Below are 24076 nucleotides of genomic sequence, written 5' to 3'. Positions count from 1 at the left end.
TGGCACACCAAGAGGTGATTGCCCATCGGTTTCCCATTCACCAAGGCGTGCCCAGCTTAGAAGGCAGAACAACAGTTAACAGAAAAATAAGCTAGCCCTGAAGATGCCAACCCCACTAGGAAATTAATTACAAAGACAAAGGGGACCACCAGGGGATCCAAACTCAACTGGTTGCACCAACCTAGCCATCATCGCCAAGCAGAGGCATACATTTTTATGTGTGGTATCAGACCAGAATCGGAGAAGGAATTTTTCAGATTGCTCCGAAATGCCAGGTAAGAGCCAACGGTCCCTGCAATGGGCCACGCCATGAGATGTAGATGGTCCAGCATCAATAAGGGATATCAAGGTCCAGACGTATCCAGAAGATGACAGAGTAATCTGGGACGGACACACCCAAGGCATCTCCATCAGATTGGGGAACCAGGGTTGGGATATCCACAATGGAGTGATCAGAATGAGTACCACCTGCTGAGAGTTTGGGTTAACACTTTTAGGATCAAGGGAAAGGGAGGGAAGGCATTATTGAGGGGGCTGTGCCAATCCTGAAGGAAGGTATCTGTGGCCACAGCAATCGGATCCATATGCCAGGAAAATAATTTTGGAAGTTTGTTGGAAAGACGGGAGGCAAAAAGGTCTGTCGCATGTACACCACTGCTACTGAAGTAAGTGGAATACAAACTGGTGCAGATTTCAATTCCCTGCAGTCTCAGATATACAGAGAATTCCAGTTCGCTACAATGTTGTTGCAACCTAGGAGATAATCTGCAATCACTGTGATGTGATGTTGAAGGCAACAATGCAAAAATTCCTTGGTAATCTCCAACAACACCAGAGGACTTGGTCCCACTCAGTTTGTTGATGCACTGGACAGCGGAGCCGATGTCCGTTCCCTGTTGTACACAACAACTGGAAGAGTGGGGGGCAAGATCTTTGATGGTGAAAGAGCCCGCCAAGAGCTCCAAGCAATTTGTGTGGAGTTTTGATTTGTTGACATTCAATCACCCACCCATGGAAACAATTCTGCATCTAGTCCCCCAATCCCACAGGCTGGCATCCGATTCGATCACCATAATCCAGTCGGGAGCCAAATATTGTCCTGCTGTTCCAGGCAGCCATGTGATCGAGTCACCATTGCAGCTCTGTTCAGGTGTTTGGTGTGAGGTTGATCATCTAGGAATAGGAAAGACCCAGTTGAAGATGCCTGATCTTTACATGCTGTAAAGCTCAATAGAGTAAGGGGGATAGGAATATTGCTTGTATGGAGGAGGCTAATAGCCCCACAATTCTGGCAAGGACCCTCAGAGAGATTCTGTCTGTGGAAAGGACTGAGTGATTTTCCTTTTGAACTAGCTTCAAATTGGGACGGGGAGGGAAAGCAGAGCTTAAACTGAATTTATTTGGAAGCCGGTGAACTCCATGCACGGGAAGGGACAGGGACTGTACTTCTTTTGATGGATCAGGAAGCCCAAATATTGGAGCAGCTGATTGTTCCATGAAAGGTGGGTTATCAGGAGGTGTTTGTCTTGCACCAGCAAGAGGATGTTGTCAAGGTAAATGATAAGACAGACTGCTCAGGCGTGAAGTTGTTCCCCTACCGGATGCAACACTTTGGTGAAGCACCACAGTGCTGTGGACAGACCGAAAGGAAGGACCTTGAAATGGAACCATTGTCCCTCCCAACTGAATTGGAGGAATTTGCGATGAAGGGGAAAAATGGGAATAGAGAAATATGTGACCTTCAGGCCAAGACCGACTATCTAATCCCCATTCTGAAGGAGGTCTCCGAGATGATGAATCCACTCCATTTTGAAATGGCAATAAAAAGTCCAAGAATTAAACTCCTTCAAGTTGATGATCAGACAGGCACCTTTTTTGGTAACCACGAAGATGTTGCTCAAAACCCTGAGGTATCTTGGTGGCAATGGCAAATCGCCCATTTCTGATGAAGTTGGGCCAGTTTGTCTCAAATAAAAACTTGATTTTGAAGGAAAAAAGGGAGAGGTTATGGGAAGAGGAGCTGATGGGGTTTCCCGAAAAACATCAGTTTGAAACCAGATATAGTTTCCAGAATCCCTGGGTCCTGCTAGATTGATTCCCAATTGTGGAGGAAGAGGGGTGTCCTGCCGCCCAGTTGATTAGATGAAAGCGAAATAAGGCTTTCCTTAGGTGCCTGAAGAGGTGTTCAAATTTCCTCGGCCTTAGGAGGGACCTCAGTGGTAATGAAAGCGCCCTCCACGGTTTCTAGAAGGATAGAAGTTGGGGCGTGCCTCAGCGTCGTACATATGGCGACTGCGCTGGTAAGTTCTGGAAGGGCATGATGTGTCTGGACAGCCAGTCGAATGCCCTATGGATCAGCCGACAGGCCAAAAAGACATTGGTTGTGGAACACCTTGAGTAGAGAGGACTATGCTTTGTCAAGCGCTGTAAAGGTTTACACAAATTTACTAATATCTTTCACAAATCTGTCTCTAAAGAGAAGGCCATTCACCTTTGGGCCCGGTTCTGCATTGACCAGTTCTGCCAATTTGGGATCTATGCAGACGAATATGGATCTACGGCACTCTGCCGACAAGGTGCAATTAGCAGTACCCAGCATGAATAGTGCTCTCTGGGTCCATTCAGCCAATATGTTGGTATTGATGGGAGAGTCGGTATACTTAGCTGAGACAGCCATCTTCAAAATTTTGCACAGGTGGCCGTCAGATCAAGGACTTTATCTAGACAGGCTTTCCACGACCTGTCGAACCCCTTGTTGGGATCTTTTGAAGAGCGTTCCAAAAAGCTTACTAAATTTGGGTCTATTTCTGTTGTCTCAGTCACTTTGTCCTTGATGTTGAGTGAGGAACTCTCTGAGAGCAATCTATTGTGCACCTCTTTGTCAAATCCCTTCCTGACACGTCTGTGGAGAAGGCTGAGGAGTGGGATGGATAATAGAATCTGGATCAAAATCCAGGGCATACGGTGGAGGTTGGGGGCATGGGAGGAGGTATCGGGGCGAGAGTAGTCACGTTGGGTCTTCGGACATTTCTGGTGGAGGGTGTAGGTGGAGGGTGTAGAATAGTCAGTGTCTGAAGGGAGGATAAGGGGTCAGAGTCTGGGTTGTATGAGGTGGAGGGCATAGGGGTTAACTCCTCTGGTGACCTGTCGTGAGTAGAGTACGCATGAGCCACGGTACAGGTGTGGGAGATGCAGGTCATAATCGCAATGTGGGGCCAGTCGTTGGATGGTGGGTCATTATTTGCCTCTACCTGTCCGGGAGGGGCAGAATTGAGGACATATCACTGTAGATGACTTGTAAAAGACTGATGGGTGGATGCTACGGCCCGGTTCACAAACTGGGTCACTGAGGCATCTAGGGCCACTACCAAGTTCTCTTCAAAGAGGGGTAGCTCATCCTGAATGTCAGGTTGGTAATCATCTTTAAAAAATCTGGCACCCTGCCATGATCAGACAGGTAACTGAGGCGTTGTGTTTCACAAGAGAAGGTAGGCACTAGTAATAGGACCGCAAGGAGGTAATTTTTTTGACACTGGCCCTCTAGACAAAGCCTGTATAATCGGTTACACTTGTCCCCGTTGGCATAGGGAAGCGTTTGCTGTGCACTCCCGCTGGAGGCAGCGTGGCTTGCTCTGCCCAGTATACCAGGGCTTCTTGCATCGTGTGTAATACGTCGACAGCGAGCTAGAAATAGGACAAGATGCCCGATAACCGTTCCACTTCTCGCCTCCTAAGCATCCACATCGGGCCTGTGAAATGTGGTCAAGAACCCCGACACTAAAAATAATGAAATAAACAATGTGGCACAATTAGCGAAAATAAAGGACATAATAAATTTGATGGTAATTATCTCTGATGTGGAGCAGCAAAGAAAGGAATAGGTATAGCATCCTGTAATTATATTGGCAATGGCATGCCTTGCTTGGGTGCCTGAGGATGACATCACAAATGATTTATTGGGAAATGTAGTTTTTGAAATACTGAATTTTAATTGGCTGCTGTGAAAAAATGTTAATAAGCAGCGAAGAAAGAGAGCATAATCCGAAGCCTTTGGTCCTGACATAATAACTATCACACACCCACCCAATTCCAATTGTACAGGATGGGGCTTACAGATGATGGTTAATCTGTTCCTTGTACTGTACTCTGCAGGCCACTTTGCTTCATCTTGCTTGAAATTGCCCTGCGGTGGTGTATTATTGGTTCAACGTCTACATTGAGGTGGCCTGGATCACTGGTCATCTCTCACTGCATACTCCGCAGTCTGCTCTTTTGGGATATGTGCGGGAGGTTCCCTCTGAGTCTCTGCGCCTTACTGCAATGCTATTCTTGCTGGCTGCGCACTGGGGGCAGCAGCTGGACGATTGGCTGTGGGGTGCCATATACTACCAGGAACAGTTGTCTGCATCCTGGGAAGTCATGCCGATGCACCTTCGGCATCTGAGACTGTGTGATGCGGCTGATGCCCCGGATGATGTGACAACACCGCTGCTTTCAGCTGCTGGCTCCGACCTGAGAAAGCAATCCATCTGCGACTGGCCCTGGTCAAGAGAGTGCCCTTTTTGCGTGGCTTGTGCCTTTGCTCTATTACGCTGTATGCAAGTGCTTCTACTCTGTCTGGTGTGCCCTTCATACATGTATGACTGCCTGTTCCCATATCACAGTTCCTTGCTTTTTGTAAGGTATGCTATTCCTGCATGTCGCTTTCTCCCTCCTTCCTTCTCTCCCCATTTGCTGTTTGAAAATCAATAGATAAATCGAAATAAAAAAAGATCTGCAGGAAGAAAAATAGTTTTAAAGACATTTTATGGGCAAAAACATAAAATATTTTCCGAACAGCAAAAATGATATAGTTAAGAGACTGCTGCAGGAGCTCCACAAGTGTCCCAAGACTTGCTCGCTCCAGCAAGTATACAGATTATTTCATCTACTTCGGAGCTGCTATTTCAAAATTTAGTATCTACATTTTCCAACAGGATATAGCAGATAGGCACGAGTGTTTCCCAAAGGCACATTTGCTTATGTGACAAGCCTCAGCAGACTTCTCAAATAGCTAAAACTTCTGTAACGATGCAAGTTAGACGGGCATACTCGACACCTGGTTTACAGGGAAAGGTCTCTAAATTTATGTTCTTAATTTTTCACACATTCTGCATGTGGCTCAGAATTCAAAGGCTATGCCTGGTGCTCTACTTGATGCCCTCTGCTCTGTGGCATTGAGGGGCAATCCGTGCAATCTGCCATTATTCAGAACATAGGTATTTTAGGCTGACCAGGGTCTGGTTAGTGAGATCTTTAAACGTGCCTCCCAACAAAATATGCTCCTGCAGTAATTTTTCGTGCAGTAAGAATCAACATTTATTGGATTATTTTAGAGAAGAAATTAAGACAAACCATAACTTGACATACAAAACCTCCTGATTCCTTTGTAGTTACTGTGCGTGTAAGATCCTGCTGCTCTGCAGTGACTTTGCTATAGTTGTAGAAATGGAGCCAAGGCATCACTGTGTTGGTAGTAAAACCAAACATTAATCTTTTTCTTCTCACAGTAAAGCTCTTTCTGCATAAAGCCACATGATCACATTTATGTCCATTATCTATTTAAATATTCCAAAATGGCTACAAGCAATTATATGCATACTTCTCAGGAACCTACGAGCATATTTATAAACCCATTTTCCCACCTAAGCGTCACTTTTTTTGACTCTCAGGTGGCGTTGCACCATTCCTCATAATTACAAGGCGCCGCTTAACCACTTAATGTGGCTTAACGCAACCTTGAAGATATACCCCTTTCCGCCGCAGTACTCTGCAGCAAAGGGGCATTCTATGGGTGTTGCAGTTGGCGTTCCACCTCAAAACCCATTGATTTTTGATGCTACCCTAAATTTACACGCCAGGGAATACCTGATCTTAGAATGGCGATACAAGGAGAAATGTTTAATTTCTCCTAGGTTTTTACTCTTTCCATGTGTGCTGCATTATGTAGCACATATAGATAGAGCAAATTGACATTATTGATTATGTGCAAGAATGTCCCTTTCTGCAACATAAACAATCGCCCCTGCAGCGCAGGCACCCAGGCAACATGGCAGCAGGGTGCCTGTGCTGGGCTAGGCAGCTCTTTTTTACGCCAGAAATAGGTGAAACATGGGTTTCGCTGTATTCTTGTGAATACGGCACATCCCTGCGATTAAAAAATGTTGTCGCAAATTTGGCATAGCACCGTGCTCCACCATTGTTTTGTAAACATGCCCCTTATGCCTTACTATGTCTCTACTTGTATGGGGCACACTTATCTTGCAGTGAACCGGCCTACAACTGAGCCTATATTTCGAATCCAGGAAATCAATGAGATAACATGACTACCACATAAACTTTCACAACATGTGAATGCGAGAGTCACTAAAAGAAATTTAGTTTTTACGGGAAATAGTGGCCCTGTGCTGCTACCACCCACAAACGTCCTGGCAAATTGTTTTGGGAAAGAGTTTAAGAGCAATGAGAACAATCCATAGATAATGTTTAATTTTAGTATATATTGTAAAAAGGTAATCATATAGTGTAGAGACAGATAGATTCCCAACAGCAGAAGAAAATGGTGATAGCATCATAGGTGTGTACAAAATGTTAATCAATTTGTCACTATCTATAGTGTTCATTTTACAAAGTTACATACAATACCTTTTCTTATTGATAACCAACACTCGTTTGCAGAACACTTCGCTTTGTTAAGACCACAAAATTAGGTTTGCATAAAAAATAAACAGAACATCAGATGTGGAAAAAACATTTCCCAAGTGATGCACTTCATCATTTCCAGCAGACAAAATTTGGCTCCGTCTTTATTAATTGATAGGACAATTATAGACCTTTAAATAGTCATATTAAAGTAAAAGGTTCTCTAGATAAACCATGCAAACTAAACTAATACCTAATCTATTACATACTTATACCCACCCCACCCTAGATGGGAGGCAGCTATATAGCCGAATGGGCAATGGCAGACTCGGGACATAGCCTAGACCTCGTCACTCAGAACTTCATGGCATCCCCCAGTTTGGTTCTCCTCCCCAGTTTTCTATACAGGCAATGATCTGCTACAATACAGACCACTTCCACACAGAACAAGACATATACGTACTCTCTATATTGATGTTGGTCTATTTGTCTACTCATGTAACATACTCATTTTCACGGAACGTGATGTATGTATGCTTATATTCTTAAATGCCAATAAAAAGAATTTTCAAAAAATATATTACATACTTATAAATGTGTTTTCTAATTTATGCTTACATAGTATAGAAGTTGTCTTAGTTCCACATACATTATCAATGGCTCTTTTTTTTTTTTTTTTTAGATTACTACTAAAACATCTATAATTGTCCCACAAATTATTTGCAACAGAAATGTGCCCCTCATTATCTATTGGGTAGCTTCTCGGAAGAAATGTGGGCAGACTCTAAGCTTACCGTATACTTTAGTTAGTGTGGAGGGCGACAACAAATAATATATTTCCTTTTGGGCCTTTATCTGTCATGTCCTACACTGGCACACATCGATTTGGTGCCGTTTCGTCCTGTGACCCTGTCCGCTTCTTATTTTCACTTTTTAGTCGGCCACGTGACATTCTCAGCTTTTATGCTCTATGTTGAGATGATCTAAGTCATGCTCCCTTTGTATGATACATTTTATTGTGCCTAACTGGGCATATATCTATCTTCATCCTGTCTTTTCATTTGTTTAATTATGTCCTAGTTTTATCAGCCAGTCACTGGAGAGCTGTCTCCATACCACACGATCCCAGAGGCACAAGCAGCAAATAGGATATAAATTATGTAATGATCCATGTACATGCAAGTTCTTCCAACAATGTCCAGCACTAAAGCTCTGCACATTCAAACCTAGTAGAGGTAAGCAGCCTACCATGCTAACAATCAGAACTATAATTTAACCCACGGGACTCCAGAATACCATGCCTTATCCTCGTAGGGATGAGTTAACAACGACTGACTGGTACCCCTCACCCACAGATATTATAGATGCCCACACTGACGCACAACAGCACCAGTCACACAAAACCCACAAATCACATTATTATTAGTGAACCCCACACCTTAGCATAAATAGATAGTTGCTCTACATCTCAGCTGACTCAGCCCTCTCGACTCAGGACCTTTGCTCTGCTTGCAAGTCTCTACTCTGAGTGTTTTTAAACAACATCCTGGATTATATGATAAAAGGTGTGTTCAAAAACAGCCACTGGGTTTCTCAATTATGTATAGGTGCTATGTCCAACCACAGAGAATAAAAAGGAGCAATGTTGTGTGACCTTGCATTGGCTGTTCCAACTTAAACCCAGGAAAAGAACAAAATACAAAAACATGTGCGGACTAGGTGTTAAAATATAATGTGGCACAAAAACAAGCGTGATATTTGGTAATGTATGCACAGCAAAAGCGACCTACAACGTGCATAATTAGGATAACATAGGGAAAACGTCAATGGGCTATGTAAGGAACACACGACACCCTGTCTTTTGGTCAGGGCAATAGCACAACAAATAACCAAATAATATGAATGCGATAATCAGATAAGCGATAATGAGGAATAACAGTAGTAATAATCTTCCAAAGATGCTAGAAAAAAGGAAGTTAATAAAAGCCAGTATTACTCCGAAAATAGTTTGGAATGAACTGTCCAGGCCAGAACTTAGATGCGTTAAAAATATGATGAACTAATTTGCCAAAATGTTGTGGGTGGTCTGTGTTTAACAAGAACCGTATCTCGCCGGATGACCTTGCAATCTATAATTCGGAAGTCTTTCAGGTAGATATGAGAGCTTCTTCTTTTTGAAAAAACTGTGCTTTAAGTCTGCTTAGCGTGGTGAATTCTGCTTTCAGAGAAAGAATGGAAGGCCACAATGGGCTATCGACAATTCTTTGCATTGGTGGAAACAAGATGTTATTACAACATGTAACGGTTTGAGAAACCGATGAAATGTATAGGATACCCGCACAGATTCCACAACAATCTTGATTGCTAGCATTAAATAACTACTATCTGAAAGGACAATAATAAGTGGAAGTATTGCAAGAGCTGGTATTTCTTTTCAAACGTAGGCCAAATTAGCTACCAAAGCATTACATGCACCGTGCACAGTAATGTGTCTGCAAACGTGTGAGTGCCCGATATAAGTGTTGCACTCTTTTCCAGTAAGGAATACCTCTTTGCCGGCATGTTTGCGATTGTAAAAAGTTAATGACCATAATTTATGAATAAAGCTGCTTCGTAGGAGTTCATATCTACCAACAGGGAAATGTTTCATGCATGCTGTGAATTGAAATGTTGAGATGGGTTCAGATATTACACCGTGTGTTAACCAGACAGCTAAAGATGTTTTGGCTATGGTAAATGGGAGTTATTCTAACTTCTTTAAATAATGGGAGTTATTCTAACTTCTTTAAATGCAACATTGTATAGGTTGCATCTTTTATTGCTATCAATGGTTTGCCTGTTAAATTAAAGGGCAAAAATAAGCTACTGGAATTCAGATAACGCCATTGGTACGCACCCATCCTTAAGGGTTAGTAGTGTCCAGCTAAACAACCGGAGAGAGCTAAGCTAACTTTGCCCATGATACAATGTTGACATGTCACTTTGCATAATATCAATAACAGATGACACAATGTTATTCAAATTATAAATGCGAGAAGACAGCTATTTAATACCATTATCAACAACAAGCACTTTATCCAAATTATCTTGATCAATTTGACTTAAACATGTGGCAGTTTCCATTTGGGAGAATTTCCAAATGTCATAATATGTAGCCTAAAGAAATCTTTTAGAACCTGGAGATTGAAGGCCTAATAAAAAAATCTCTGACAAGTCCATGTTTTCGCACAGGAAAGATATTGTTTCACTGCAGACAGTGTGGAATGTTGCAACCAGTGTTGACACAATTTCCCCACTGAATAGGTGGTAACAATACCTGAATGTTGTGATTAGGACTATCAGTGTTCCGGTTGACTTTATTAAACCCAGGTGTGGAATAAAGGAAACAAGCATGACAACCATTCGTGTCAAAAGGCCAGAATAACCACCCGTGTGGACCTGAAAGTGTGGAATGAAATGTACCATGCTATTGACATGTTCTTCAGTATAATTTGTCAAACTTTTCCAATTATTAAAGTGGGCACTGGAGAGAATATCCGGGCGTTCATTTCTTTAATTTCTCCCAGTCCCAGACATGTAGTCTGCTGGACGGTGTCATTCAAATTATATGTTGGAATTAAACATGCTCGAAACAAGGTTTCCGTCTACCTGAACTTGCCAAGGTTTAGCTCTCTAAATCGATTTTAGTACAATCATGCCCTTCCAATAATCATTGCCTTTAAAGGCTATATGGGTGACAAACAAAGCTAATTTGATGTAGGATCTGAAGTGTCATATCCTGAAAAATACGTGACTTTATCTTTGTACGTTTTGGAACTGCCTTGTGGTAGGGTCAGAGAATGTTTTTGTGTATCATTAAAAAGTGTATGTTGAACAGGCCCTATGTAGGGAATAATGCCCGTAATGGTGATAACAGAATATGTCAGCATCATAATAAGCAGAATTAAAGGACAGGTCCTCTGATTCAAAAACAGTATAATATTCCCGCTCTGAGAGCATAGAATTTACAGTGTCAACATCCCTATCATCTGGAATGTAACCCAGGTACTATTACATCACTCATAGAAACTATGAACACATGCAGTATCTGCAGGATCTCAGTTGGACCGAATATGTCGAAAGGAACTTTATCCCATACAATTCCATTGGTTACTGGAACGGCTGAAATGTTCATGAGGGACAAGTTTCTTTTAATTTTATGGGAAGAAGACTGGGGTGGGGGGGTGGGCACCCAGTCGACCGGTTTCATAGGTTCTAGGAGGTAGTGGCCATTGAACAACAACAAGAAAAAAACTGCCACAAATCCAATCCACAAGAAAAGAAAAAACAAGGAAAGTGTCATCCAAACATATATCTAAGGCGGGACTAGATAAGTGTGTTTCAACCATGAAAAGAAAAACACAGATCTGTGATGGAGGAGTGTTTAAAACAGAAGAACTGTCTGAAAAAATCATATAATACCTAGAACAGGGGTCTCCAACCGGTCGATCGCGAGCTACCGGTAGCTCGCTGAACCCCTGTGTGTAGCTCGCGCCATGAATTTACATTTTGTAGCCTGTCATCCTCATTTATTTCTTTTAGGCCTTTTTTCACAGCTGTTGCCTGCCTTCACCAAATCCAACAGCTCAGAGTGGCGTAACTGAGCTTAGCTGGGGCGGGGCAGGCCAAAGATGATGACGCTGTTGCTTAACTCAGCCTCCACGCCACCTGCCTTTCACTGCCTGGCACCGCGCTCTTCATCCTGCACGACGTGCGCCGGTGCAAAGCAGCAGGTGGGCCGGAGCGGAGCAGTATGTCCTGGGAAAGCCTGCCAATATTGAACTGCTATGAAACCGCAAGACCTGCTTTTTTCTGCCTGGCACATTATATTTGAGCAGCAGATCAATCGGTAAGCACAGGCCTGGCCTTTAACCTCTTAATGCTTTGTTCTCCGGACTGGAGCTGCGATGTGTGCCTTCGGTACTGTAAACATACTGCAGCCGCTCTTATGCCACAGGTACTTGAAGGACTGGGTCTTGTTTTTGGCAAAGTCTGAGCCCATCTCGCTCCCTCTGCTCCTGTACTATCAATGTTAAATATATTATAGCTAATGTTAACTACATTTCTGGGGATTTAAGCGTGAAAGAGGCCCAACGGAGGCCTTCAGCAACACAGCCTGACAGTTTTGGAAGCAGCCAAATCACGGCTAACAGACAATTGAAAATGTATTTTTTCCCGCTTTCCAGCTCTGGGTTGTACATCCAGAGATGCAGGGTGTTGCAGAGTGTCAGTTTCCTTTACCGAAGGCACAACATAAAGAAAGCTCTCCCCGTCTGCACTCCTAAAACGAAAGTAAATTGTTCCACTCTTCAGAACCGCTTTGAATTCCTGAACTAGTTTCAACTCTTTCATACCCTCATTGACAGAGCACAGGGAAGCTCGTCCAAATTAAAAATGTGTTTAAATGTAATATTCAGGGATAAGGATGTGTGTTTTCAATATTTAACACAGCAGCATCACACTACCATTACTGCAAATAATCTCTGTGCCACCCTCCCATTTCTAATATGTGATGTCCTTTTTAGATCTCTATTCTAAAATAAACTTTTTATGGATGTTGCATGAAACATAACCACTTTTTTCTGCAAAATGTCTGTAATAGACTCGCACATCAGCCACATTAAAAATAAGTGAAAGAAAATGGTATTTAATCAATCGGTTTAAAAATTATTAAAGGTCATCCGGGCAAGGCTCTATGCAGAACAGAGCTGGCTCTATCGTGGCGCCCAACACTTAAATGTCTTTGTTCCTAGTGCATGTGATAATCAACACCAACACTACAGCAGTTGCTTTGGATAGCAGAGTTCTGGATCATGGACAGATTTGGAGTATTAAAGTTTAATCCTCAGTTTGGAGTTTAACTGCCTCATGGGAACAGAGCTTTTCTGTTAAGAGTGCTCCGGCACCAATATAACCCTGAAAATAGCAAGTCTTACTCTTCAGTCGATAAAAGCAGTTCAATAACAGGTGTTTCACATACATACATGAAGAATTGGGTCCCAAAGTTGTTTTACAATGCATTGTTTTACAGATGCATTGTGAGCCTCTGGCCTGCCTAGTTGCATTGGTGAGGTGGATTTTACTTGCACATTAAATACTTTCTTACCAAAAATAAACGTGTGAAACTCTGCTAATCATTAAAATAAAGTAGCGTTCCTGACTCTTTTTTACTCCATATAAATAGCATTTATCTCAGAAGTTATCTTGTCTACGAAGAAAGCTATGGGAGGGTACCCACCTGGCTAAACAGAATAACCACATGTAGAACTGGAAACCTTCCTATTGGCCCCGGGCCCAGAGCATCTGTGAGTTTTGTAATTCTATTTTTTTTTCACAAACTCAGTTAATCTTCCACTTAATTGGGCCATGTATTATGTTGAAAAATATGTATTCTGCACGAAGAAAAATCAATTTTCATCCTCACAAAGAAAACATAGTACTATAGATTAGATTAGAATAAAACCCCTAATCATAATGAATCAAACTAGTTAAAAATTATTTAAATCTGAAACAGGATGGGACATTTCAAAACTGTATTTAAAGAAAAGAGTATGTGGTGAAGCGGATATAATTGAGGTTGTTCATAATAAAAGGAGTCTCTGCACATCTAAGCTAGACTTCAATAATTCACATTTGGTAAGAAATATATGTTCAGGTTTAACTGTTGCAGTGTGTGAACAATTTGGATTAAGGATCACAAAAGCAGGTCATAGGCTTGTATCCTGCAGTATTTCGTTACACTTTTCAGGAATGCTACCAAGCAAGACAAGCTTTTGCTTCAGGTAGCACAACCTGCAGCTGTCTGTAGCTTTAAAAGAGGGAGTGTGGCCCCGTTTGTTCAAACCACAGTAAGGGCTCTGAAGAAATTAGGCTTAAAGTGAATGACACTGGGCGTGGGGGGGTCCCTCGAAAAAATGCGCGAGTTGCTTAGCCTTCAGTAGCTCACGATGATTTTCACTGCTCAGAAGTAGCTCTCACTATAGCAAAGGTTGGAGACCCCTGACCTAGAAGCACTTAGTTGAAAAACAGGAGACTCCGGTTCTATAACAGGACTTGAAAAATCCAAAAGAGGTGGATCCACCGACAGCGGATTAAAACAAAAGATGTCAGCTGCAGAAAAAGCAGTAGTAACAACAGTAACCGGTCATGTTGGTGATTGCAAATTCATTCTCCCCACCCTCATCCCACCATCATGGAAATGCCAGGCCATGGGAGACATCAGAGTATCCGGTAGGATGGGTCTCTTTTCTGTCTAAATCCATATCTCATTCTGCTGATTTTTCAAACATCCTGCTCACTCTCTGGGGCTTGCTCCTGGATACTCTCAATCTCCACCCAGCTCATACCACCAGTAAACAATAGGTTCGTAACAGCTTTCTGATTCACATGAATGATCTCTACTCAAAGTGCAGGACCCAAGATCACAGTATCTTGCCATTTCATTTGCAAAGAGGTTTCCAGCTGTCATAAAGTCCCATCTGCTCCTGTGTGTGGCACGTTTGACTACCACTATTTCAGCGGGTAACTTTAAGGCATTATTTTATTTATTTCTACTCTTATATAGCGTGCAGCTACCCCCAACGGGGGTGTCCCGGCGCTTGCGGACACGGTGAGAGGTGTTTTAGAGTTATCATTTGTCAGAGTTTGTAAGAGTTATTACAGGAGACTGAAGAGCCAAGTCTTTAAAGCCTTCCGGAAAATCGGTTCAGATTTGGCTTTTCTAATATGATCGGGCATGGAGTTCCATAAGATTGCAGTTTTGACGGAAAAAGATCGTTCTACAATTCCAGATTTAGAGAAACGGGGGATGATAAGGCACTCATGGTTATTAGATCTTAGGGTCCTAGACTGATGGTATTTACGAACTCTCTTCTTTAAGTAATGTGGGGCAATATCATTGAGTGCTCTGTAAGCGAGAGTTAGTGCCTTAAATTCAGATCTTCTCTTGACAGGCAGCCAATGAAGACTGCGCAAGTGGGGGGATATTCGATGTCTGAGTGGAATATTTCTAATGAGCCTGGCTGCCGCATTCTGCACCATTTGCAGTTTTCTGAGTGAGTATGCTGGCAGCCCCAAGTACATGCCGTTTGCATAATCAAGTTGTGATGTGATTACTGCATGGACTATTGTTTTTCTACAATCCATTGGTAGAAAGTAGAGGAATCTCCGGAAGGCCTTCATTTTCCAAAAGCAGGAAGAGGAGACTTGGCTTATTTGGGTCTTGCATGACAAGGAGGTATCTAGTTTGAACCCTAGATTCCTAGCAGTTGAGACTGGAAGGGGTGGAGGGTTGAGTTCTATAGGCCACCAGAGATGAGATAGTGGGGGAGAGGGCTGGTTGAAAAATAACACCTCTGTTTTGTCTGTATTCAGCTTTAGGCAGTTAGCTGACATCCAAGTTACGGTGTCCAGGAGACACTGCCTAAAGTTTGAGAAGACGGCCTCTGAGCAAGCTTTGAAGGAAAACACGAGCTGTGTGTCATCAGCATATGAAATAACATCAACTCCGTGTTTCATTACCAAAGTGGCGAGGGGGGCAAGATAGTCATTGAAAAGGGTTGGGCTGAGTGCCGAACCCTGAGGTACTCCACATATCAGAGGGCGTGAGGCGTTAAGTAGGTTTATCACATAATTCCCATTTCTAATCGAGGGATCTAGAAGAAATCCTGAAACCTCCCTGGGACCAAAATGCCCGAAGCCGTGGACCACGCCAAACCCGTACTGGCTATCAGTGTAAATAGTGACTCGGAAATGGATAGAAACACAGCAAGCTAGTAGGTGCTATTAGTTCAGCCACATCAGTGGAGGTTACACTGCACAAATTTGAGGCTTCCACGACACCTTCCAAGGTGCACTTAGAATTCCTCATCCATCTCTCAAAGAAGAGGTATTCACAAAGTACAATCAGGTCCTTCCAGAGGGATGTCTCGATTGGCGGGTTTTAGTTTTGTACAAAATCCTGTAATATCCAGACAGCCATGGTCAACCTCATCATCATAGTCATCAGACATAGGCAAAAGCAAGACTGTGGAAGGATTAAGGAAGGTGCATTGTCTTAGAATAATATTTCCAGTAGTAACGATCACTTGCTTGATCCCAGTAAGCCTGTGTCTTCACCATGCATCTAAAGCTCAACACCATCTGGTTTGCAATATATCACACAATAAATTTTGCAAAGTAAATCCATGGCCAACCGATTGACTGAACTTGAATCGTATATTTCAAATTGATCCTTTAGAGGCCCTATTTTCACAGAGACTTTAACTGAAACTGGATTCACAATCTGTTTATTTGAGATACCTACAACTTAGACTTCTTTTCCCGAGAGGGGTGGGTTTGGGAATCCTACAATTTTAACAGTAGAGTGGGTTATTAAACATATTTTGAACAAAAACTGTACAGCTGATACCTTCTGTATCGATAAGAAAGGAGACAGTGTGGGTATATACTTTCCATCTGCATTTGGACCACTTCAATCAATCAATCAATGTTTGTTAAGCACGACTACTCACCCACGAGGGTCTCAAGGCGCTGGGCTGGGGTGGAGGCTGCAGGTCCTGCTGGGTGCTGAGGTTCAGTCGAAGATCCAGGTCTTGAGATCCTTCCTGAATTGAGTCAGCGACGGGGATCGCCGGATGTGGAGAGACAGGGTGTTCCAGGTTTTGGCAGTGAGGTAAGAAAAGGATCTTCCTCCCGTCATGGCCATGTGGATCAGAGGGATGGTGGCAAGGGCCAGTTTGGCGGAGCAGAGGTGTCTGGTGGGTACATAGAATGAGAGGCGGTGGTTCAGGTATGCTAGTTCGACGTCATGGAGGACTACGTGGGAGTGTGTGAGGAGCTTGAACGTGACTCTTTTGTTCACACTTTGGTCTACCTCTAAGACTGCGGCAAGCACGCAATTTTTCCTCCCCTCTCAGGCTCCGTCATTGTGACATATCAGAATGTGGATCTCCAAAGCTGTTTCAAAACCCAGAATTGTTATAAACTGTCAGGGCTCGTAATAGGGTTCTACTGAACCTCTGGGTTTTGGACTTGAATCAAACCTCAGGTTAGTTATAGTCTGTTGCAACAACTGGGGTTTGGCGAATACTAGCATTATAGGGTATTTGCATACTTTGTACTGGCATTGCATTCATGTTTAGCATTTGACGATCAATTTGAATTTGGTTGGGATTCAGCTTACATTCTCTGTTTCAGTGGTCCACCTTGTTAGAATAATGACATGGAGTAGACTTTTTCAACATTGCTATGTCCACACCTGAATTCAGGTCAACAGATACTCCTCACCCTCTACTCTGCAGGACAACATTCCCACTCTACATTATCTGGGTACCACCTTAAAAGCCAACTCCCTGCATACCTACATCAAAACAAGGACCACAACCTGAATTTGCCACAGTCAGGAGATTCTGATATACTTTCTGTGCTAACTTCATTTGTGCAAACATGAACTTCTCCTTAATTTTCTATTGTCTCGCTTCCAAACTGTTGCTGCAATACTTAGCATACCACAGGAGTTCGTCTAGGTTCTTTTAGCGCCAATAGATCAAAATCTGCTTGATATGATCTAATCTTTGGGTGTAAAACTAGAACAAACTGCAACACAAAATGACTAAGATTTCCTCACTATGCTGTCAGAAAACCTGCATAAACCTCTTGTAGTAGACCTTGATATCTTCAATAAATCAATATTTTTTATGTGGATCATTAGTTTTCAAAACAGCAAACACCTGGTTATAAATTTTCCATGACAACAAGAGAAGGTGCATGAGTTTGAGCAGGTCTCTGCAGCTCCTCCGTCGACCACAGTATCAATACCTTACACTCTTCCCACATCTCGGTAGGGACTACATTATCAGAGAAAGTATTTGAATCTTCCCAAAGCACCCTTGAACACTTCACAAACCTTTCAACTTGGGTGTGCATAGGTCACGTTTTTCACGCACGTTTGGAAATTGATTTGAAAAGATTGCTGTGACTCAAAGGTGCATGCACATATCCACCCCCATGCACCTCTCTCAATGGGTAAGCTTTAACCTCTGTGTCGTTTTTGCTATTTTCCCCATCTGACCTTCCAGTATAGTCTTTCTTTTTCTTTTTCCTTCGTTCTAGGACCATGATCCTTTGAATACTTATGAATACTACCAACCAACTCCTTCATGTATAATTTAAACCCGCTGTCTGCATATTCTTGATAGTATATTCAACTATAAACATCCTTAAATTATTCTTTAAATTCTGACTTTTGGACAAATTAACCTCAAGCTCTGTAGCTAACTCCTATAGCGTTTCATGAGTATCACAAGCATGTCTAGCAGATTCATTATTCAACAACAAACGTTTCTCCGTGTTATACCCATCTAGGATTCCCAACTCAAGATTTCCCTAAATAAGTTCCTTGAATTCTGCATTTAGTTTCAAATGATCCAGTCCACTCTCCGGGGTTTGTAGCTCTGGATTTTATTCAACTTTTATGACAAGCACACTCAAAATGGGAGTTTCTCAATACATACTGCAGCGCTCAGGGCCTGTGCTGCATGTGTGCAAGAAGCGCTGCATGTGTGCTCTGCGGGGGCGCCATTCTACACCCGTAATCCATCTTGCCGGACTGAGAGCTGTTCACCCTGTACTCGGTGTCTACTGGGGGCCCGCTTCTTTCCACTTGCTGTGGCAGGCCAGCTGGCGGACGGAGAGTTGATCTGCAGGGGAACCTGCCTGTACTGCCCACAGACCGGTGACGCCACGGCAGGGATTCGCATCCCTTTCAAATCCCGGTGAGTGTTTGATGCTGGGGGGTGCTGCTCGGTCCGCACTTCGGCGGACGGCGAGATCGGCGAGATCGGCGATGTCGGGGTGCATGTGAGGCTTGGCTGGGGACCCTGTGACCTGCCGCTGGCTGCGGTGCTCCGTGCTTCCTATCTGCTGTGTGTGCTGCTGCGAGGAGGTGCGCTGTGGCGGGGGGGTTCCCCCTGTCTCTCCCTGAGTGTCGGTGGATCTGTTGGCTGGCTGTGGGCCCGGGCGGCCGGTGGTGTTGGCTCCTGGGCCCGCTTTTCGGCCCGCAGACCGGCGGGCGGGGATTACTTGCCGGTACTCCCCTGTGGGGGACAAGTGGTGAGGCCCTCTGGGTCCTGAGGGCGGGGGTCCTCCACAACACCTGCCGGGGTGCTGCACGTTGCCTGGCGGTTGTGGGGTACGGGCTCCTTGGGTGGAGGAGGCTTTCGGACCGTGCACCGGCGCTCGGCGAGGGGACTGGTTGCCCTACTGTGTTCTGGGGCCGGGCCTTGGTGGTGTTGGTGTGGTGCCCCTGCTTCTACGGCCTCGTGAGCGCTACTGCTTTGGTCGCCTAGTCGTAGCTTTCTTGCCATGTCCTCCTCCAAAGCAAGATGTCATAAGACTCTGAAGGATGCTCTGCAGAAGACCGCGGGGCAGTCCTCTTCCATGTTGGTTCCTCTTTCGTGATCAGCCTGCCACTAAATCGTTTATGCTTGACTTATTCTCCACCATCAAGGAGAACATTCTGGAACTCCGCTCCCAACTTTCTGCGGACCTTCGCGAAGTGCGACGCGATGTGGATGCCCTTGGGGACCGCGTCGCCACTGTGGAAGAGCATGATTTGGGGCGTGAAGATGATTTGAATCAGCTCCAGCAGGATGTCCTCCGTCTCAGGGAGCAAAACCTTGATTTGCAGGCCCACGTCGAGGACCTTGAAAACCGGTCCCGACGGAATAACATTAGAATTTGTGCGGTGCCATGGAAAGGTGAGGGAGACGATCTTCGTGACTACGTTCTTCAACTCTTCCGGCAGATCCTTGGGTAGGGAGTGGAGCAAGACATTCAGATGGATCGGGTGCACTGTGTTGGCTTGCCGAGGGGCCCGAAGGCGCCACCACCAGATATATTGGTGTGCATGCATGATTTCCATCTTAAGGAGCGAATTCTGCGCAAGGCCCGTGATTTTAACCCGGTGCAGTTTCGGGGCCACCAGCCGGCCCTCTTTCAGGACTTAGCTGCTTCTACACTGGTGAAACGCAGGGATGAAGTACTCCAATTTTTGAGACCCCAGAGGTGCTAGGGGTAGCACCCTATGACTTCGAGTACTTCCTGATGTGGTATTATAAAATTCTGCATATCTTGATAATGCAACAAAGAACTTGGCAACAGAAGCTGAAATATGAAAAGACATCTTTATTAAACTCAAATGAGTGAGACTACGTCGCACAGAAGCCTTAGCAACTGAATGAGGCAGTCTCTAGAACAAAAACCAGTCTTCTATTTTATACAGAATATTACGCTTTGGGCAACACCGCCCCTGTTTTACAAGTGGTCATTCACATATTTTGGCTTCAAAGAAAAGGCAGAGTCATGGTGACAATCCCACATTCCTGTTCAACCAGCCCACAATTATTTACCCAGCAAGGCTCAGATCCCACATCAGATATCGATAGGCCCCAATAAACATGAGCATCTCCTGTTTTGGGAAACAAGCCATAAAGCAGGAACAGTCAGGTGTGAAAGAGATTAGCCGGAGGCTTGTGTAGGATGAAAAGACTTTATGGTGTGTCAAGCCCTGATGCTAATCACAGGTGGCCAGAGGACGGGGAACTCGTGAGACCAGTTTGACCTGGGGTGGCGGAGCCAAGCTGCCCAGGTCACAGAAAAGTCAAAGAAAGGCACATGTGCTCTAAAAGGCCCGTTTTCGCTTCATGCTATATAGCCTATGTGAGGGCAACCATAAGATGGCCACCGCTACAAAATGGAACCCACGGAGTCAATGTATAATAACGTATACATAGTGCATTCATAGCTAAAACGTTACACAAAGCACTTGTACATACCGCATTGACCATTCGCGGTTCGCTAATACTGGGATAGACAGGGGTAGGGCCCTGCCTCCTACGCGGTCCAAATTTTAAAGTACGACAGACCCTCCTTTTGCCCTTACATAGGCAATAACTATACTCTCATCAATCCGAGTCCAGGTCTACAGACATGAAGTCATGGAGATGTTGCTGTAGCATCATCCTATTACTTAGCGACTCTCACGGGACACGTCTCCTTACACATGTAGTAGCACAAAGGCCACATATGGCAGGACAAAATAAGGAATACCTTTATCTAGGTGGCATAAGATCACACCACCAACAATTAGTGATGTTTACTACTAACTAGTGTCGATGCAGAAGCTGTACAAAAGAATTGCTTACGAATTCTGATCTTTTAACCTGCTCATGTTCAGGAAAAGGGTGAAAAAAGTGCAAAGAAACAGTGGTAGGGAAAGACATAGGTTGGGAAGAGGGTGCAGAAGTCAATTGAGTAGAGGAAATCAATCCCACCCATAAATGACAACGTCATGTTTAAAAAAACACTAGAAAACACGTTATTAAGAATATATAGACAACGGGAGAAAGTAGCGACCACTATTACAAATGAAATAATAATTGTCTACAACCCTGAGCAAAAAGCAAATCCTAAAATTATTTAGTAACATTTTAGGGCTCCTATACATTTTGTATGTTCAGGTGAAACAGTGGTGACCCTCATCAATGCTCTGAGGTGAAAAGGGGGTACTCTTCCACAGAAAATGGATTTTATTCTGCTTATACTAGACAATGCCAGCAAAACAAACAGTCTTCTAACACCTAGTCTATACAATCACACGGAAACCTCTTGTGAAATCACCTATGCCCAGAGTCCGTTCAAAAAGCCTCTCTGGCAGGCTTCTATTGTCCATCAAATCTTCTTCTGTTGTTTTCTTTTGCCTGGGCCTCTTCATTCAAGCCTTTCATGAGAAAAGTACTGCTTAGTTGGAGTGCCCTCCTGGCAAACACCCACAGCTCACTCGAAAAAGTCTCAATGTCTCAAGGCAGTGCGCCAGTATTTTTCCTTTGCGGCAGGCACTACAGGTAGTGTGCTCTCCATTGATCAAGGGCACAGGTCATCTCGTGCAGATTCGGGACCATTCTCGGACTCCAACACTCGTCATTCAGTGTCAGAGGACGCTCAGGCTGCTCTTCCATGGGCACTGGAATGTAGTGCCTTCTGTCAATCTTGCATCCGCCGGTGCACTGCACTTCCATTGAAGCAAAGGAAAAGAGGGGGGGTGTGTGGCCAAAAACTCAGGCCAAGGGGCTCAAGGGACTGCACACTGTCAGAGGTTACCAGCACATGACAGGCGCTCTTTTGCACTGGAATTCTGGTTCTGTGGCAAAACCAGCTCCTCCTTCTTTTCTGATGTTGAACGCCTTCTGATGAAGCAAGTGTGATGCTTTAAACAGTTCGTTGTATAACAAGGGGACTGTAAACAGGTGGCCTGTGATTTTCAAAGGAGTGGCCAAACGCCATGGGACAATTTTCGTCTAGAATACACTGTCTTTCTCAGGAAGCAATACAAATAAAAAAGGCAGTAGGCAAAACAGTGCCTCTAAGCTTTTCAATTGGGTTTCCGTGTGAGAGCCTCCATCATCTAAGGGTAGATAACTACACGAGAATTCTATCTAAAATGGATGTCTTCACATATGGTGGCATTGTCTAATAGGGCAAACACATTTTTTTTAATGATTACATATAAGTGTTTCTAAATTCCTTATCCAGGACATCTCAATAGAGAAATCACGTGGTACAGATTATTATAGGCATGTAGAAACCTTTCACATCAGGTGCACTAGGCAATACACAGGCTAATAGTCAGATATGAAAACAAAAGACAAGAACTAGAGGGTCCTGATATTTGCATGATTAGAAACTTCTGATCCCACCGAAAATTAAAGCAGCAGGAACAAAAATGGTAAAAACCACATTAAAAAATAGACATTGAAAATTCGTCATGTCCAAAAAAGGTAAACGTAAGTTATCTCCTATCGGGATGGAAAACTTGTCTTACTATAGTATAATATACTTGACAGTCAGGCTGGAAAACATTGAAGCAGGCCTAGGGACAATTCTTGAAAACCAGTCTGGTCATACAAGAGGGCATTATACATAATATGGAGGTTCCTGGTGCATCACTGCAGTCTGGAAGTGTGTACCTGAACAATACACCTACAATAATAAATGGGCTGACTGGTGAAAGGAATACGGAAAAGGGAATTGGAACTAGGACACAACTAAAATCCCCAATCACTAAGCATAATGCGACATTGGGCAGGGAAGAAACAAAAGCAATAAAAAATAAAAATCTATAGGAAGGACAAGAATTTACTTGGGTGATAGTCAGGGATGTGACACTACACCAAGAGTACGGGTGGTACACAAAAGGCCAAAGTTACATACATTTTAACTCTACCGCTGGCGACTACACCATATACGGCAATCTTAGCTAATGTTCCAGTTCCTTCTGCAGGGAAAAATGAAAACCTAGTTTCCTTTCAAGAAGCAAAGGCCATATGCTACTTAGGAGACAGGACACCATTACCTAATGTAATATAGAAATTAGGCCACCTTGAGTCACAGATCTATAATTTCATCCTTAGGTCCAATCAAGGATACATAAATGTAAGGCTGCCTGTTCCATTAAGGGAAAGGGCAGTAAGTGACACACTTTAATCCTGTAGATCTCTTTTAGTTTTCTGTAATACCATTATAGCCAATTTAGACATGCACTGGTAAAGTGCTGCCTCTCATGTTCACAGCATGAAATATCATTAGCTGTGGAATTTAGTAACCAGAACAAGTTCAACCAACTGTTGCGTAGCGATGGGCATCGTCATGACCATCCCCTCACAACACAGGTCAACTTGTAATAGTATCAAAAGCAGCAACAAAAACAACAAAAACATGCAAAAAATAATAAAAACGCACAAAACGTCAAGCCATCAGATATACTTGCTGTATATCAAGCACAAAAAGCATAGACAAAACAATAGCATATGTAATAAGCGGTGACACACAAACACCATGTCATGTACTTTATGCATTGTAAAACTGCAGCCCAAAACCCAATATACGGGCCTGTTTAATTTATCAGGTTTAAAATCCTTACCCTCCTTTTTGACAGCAGATTACCAGGCAATGGAAATCTGCTGTCAAATATAACTTTACTGTCTCTCTTCTAAAATACAGGACCAGCAAGAACAATTCATGATAGAACCAAATACACAAAAAATAAATTTCCATTACTTAACTGTTACCCTCTTGTCAGTCCTTGCAACATCCAGCCACTTTAGTTTTACCTTTCTAAAAATAAAAATCGTTACACTGACACTCCATATTAATTTGGCACCTACAATTTCCACTGTGAAAAATAAGTCTTAATTTGTCAATTCGTTCACATTTAGGCATGGAGCCTTAAAAAAATTTTTAGAATCTTTTTGTCTGTTTAAGACTTAATGCAACACTCCGTTTTCTGTTAAATAAGAGC

The 24076-nt window shown here is 43.4% G+C and overlaps 1 long non-coding RNA gene across 1 annotated transcript in view; it reads right to left on the bottom strand.

Annotated features, from left to right (window-relative positions):
* The window catches only part of LOC146860143 (uncharacterized), a 90560-nt gene that overhangs the window by 4300 nt on the left and 62184 nt on the right, over window positions 1-24076 (bottom strand). The window lies entirely within an intron of this gene.

Source organism: Triturus cristatus, chromosome 3_1 (assembly GCF_964204655.1).
Source record: "Triturus cristatus chromosome 3_1, aTriCri1.1, whole genome shotgun sequence".
NCBI lineage: Eukaryota > Metazoa > Chordata > Amphibia > Caudata > Salamandridae > Triturus > Triturus cristatus.
The sequence above is the reverse complement of the archived record's forward strand: the minus strand, read 5'-3'. Positions and strand labels throughout refer to the sequence as shown.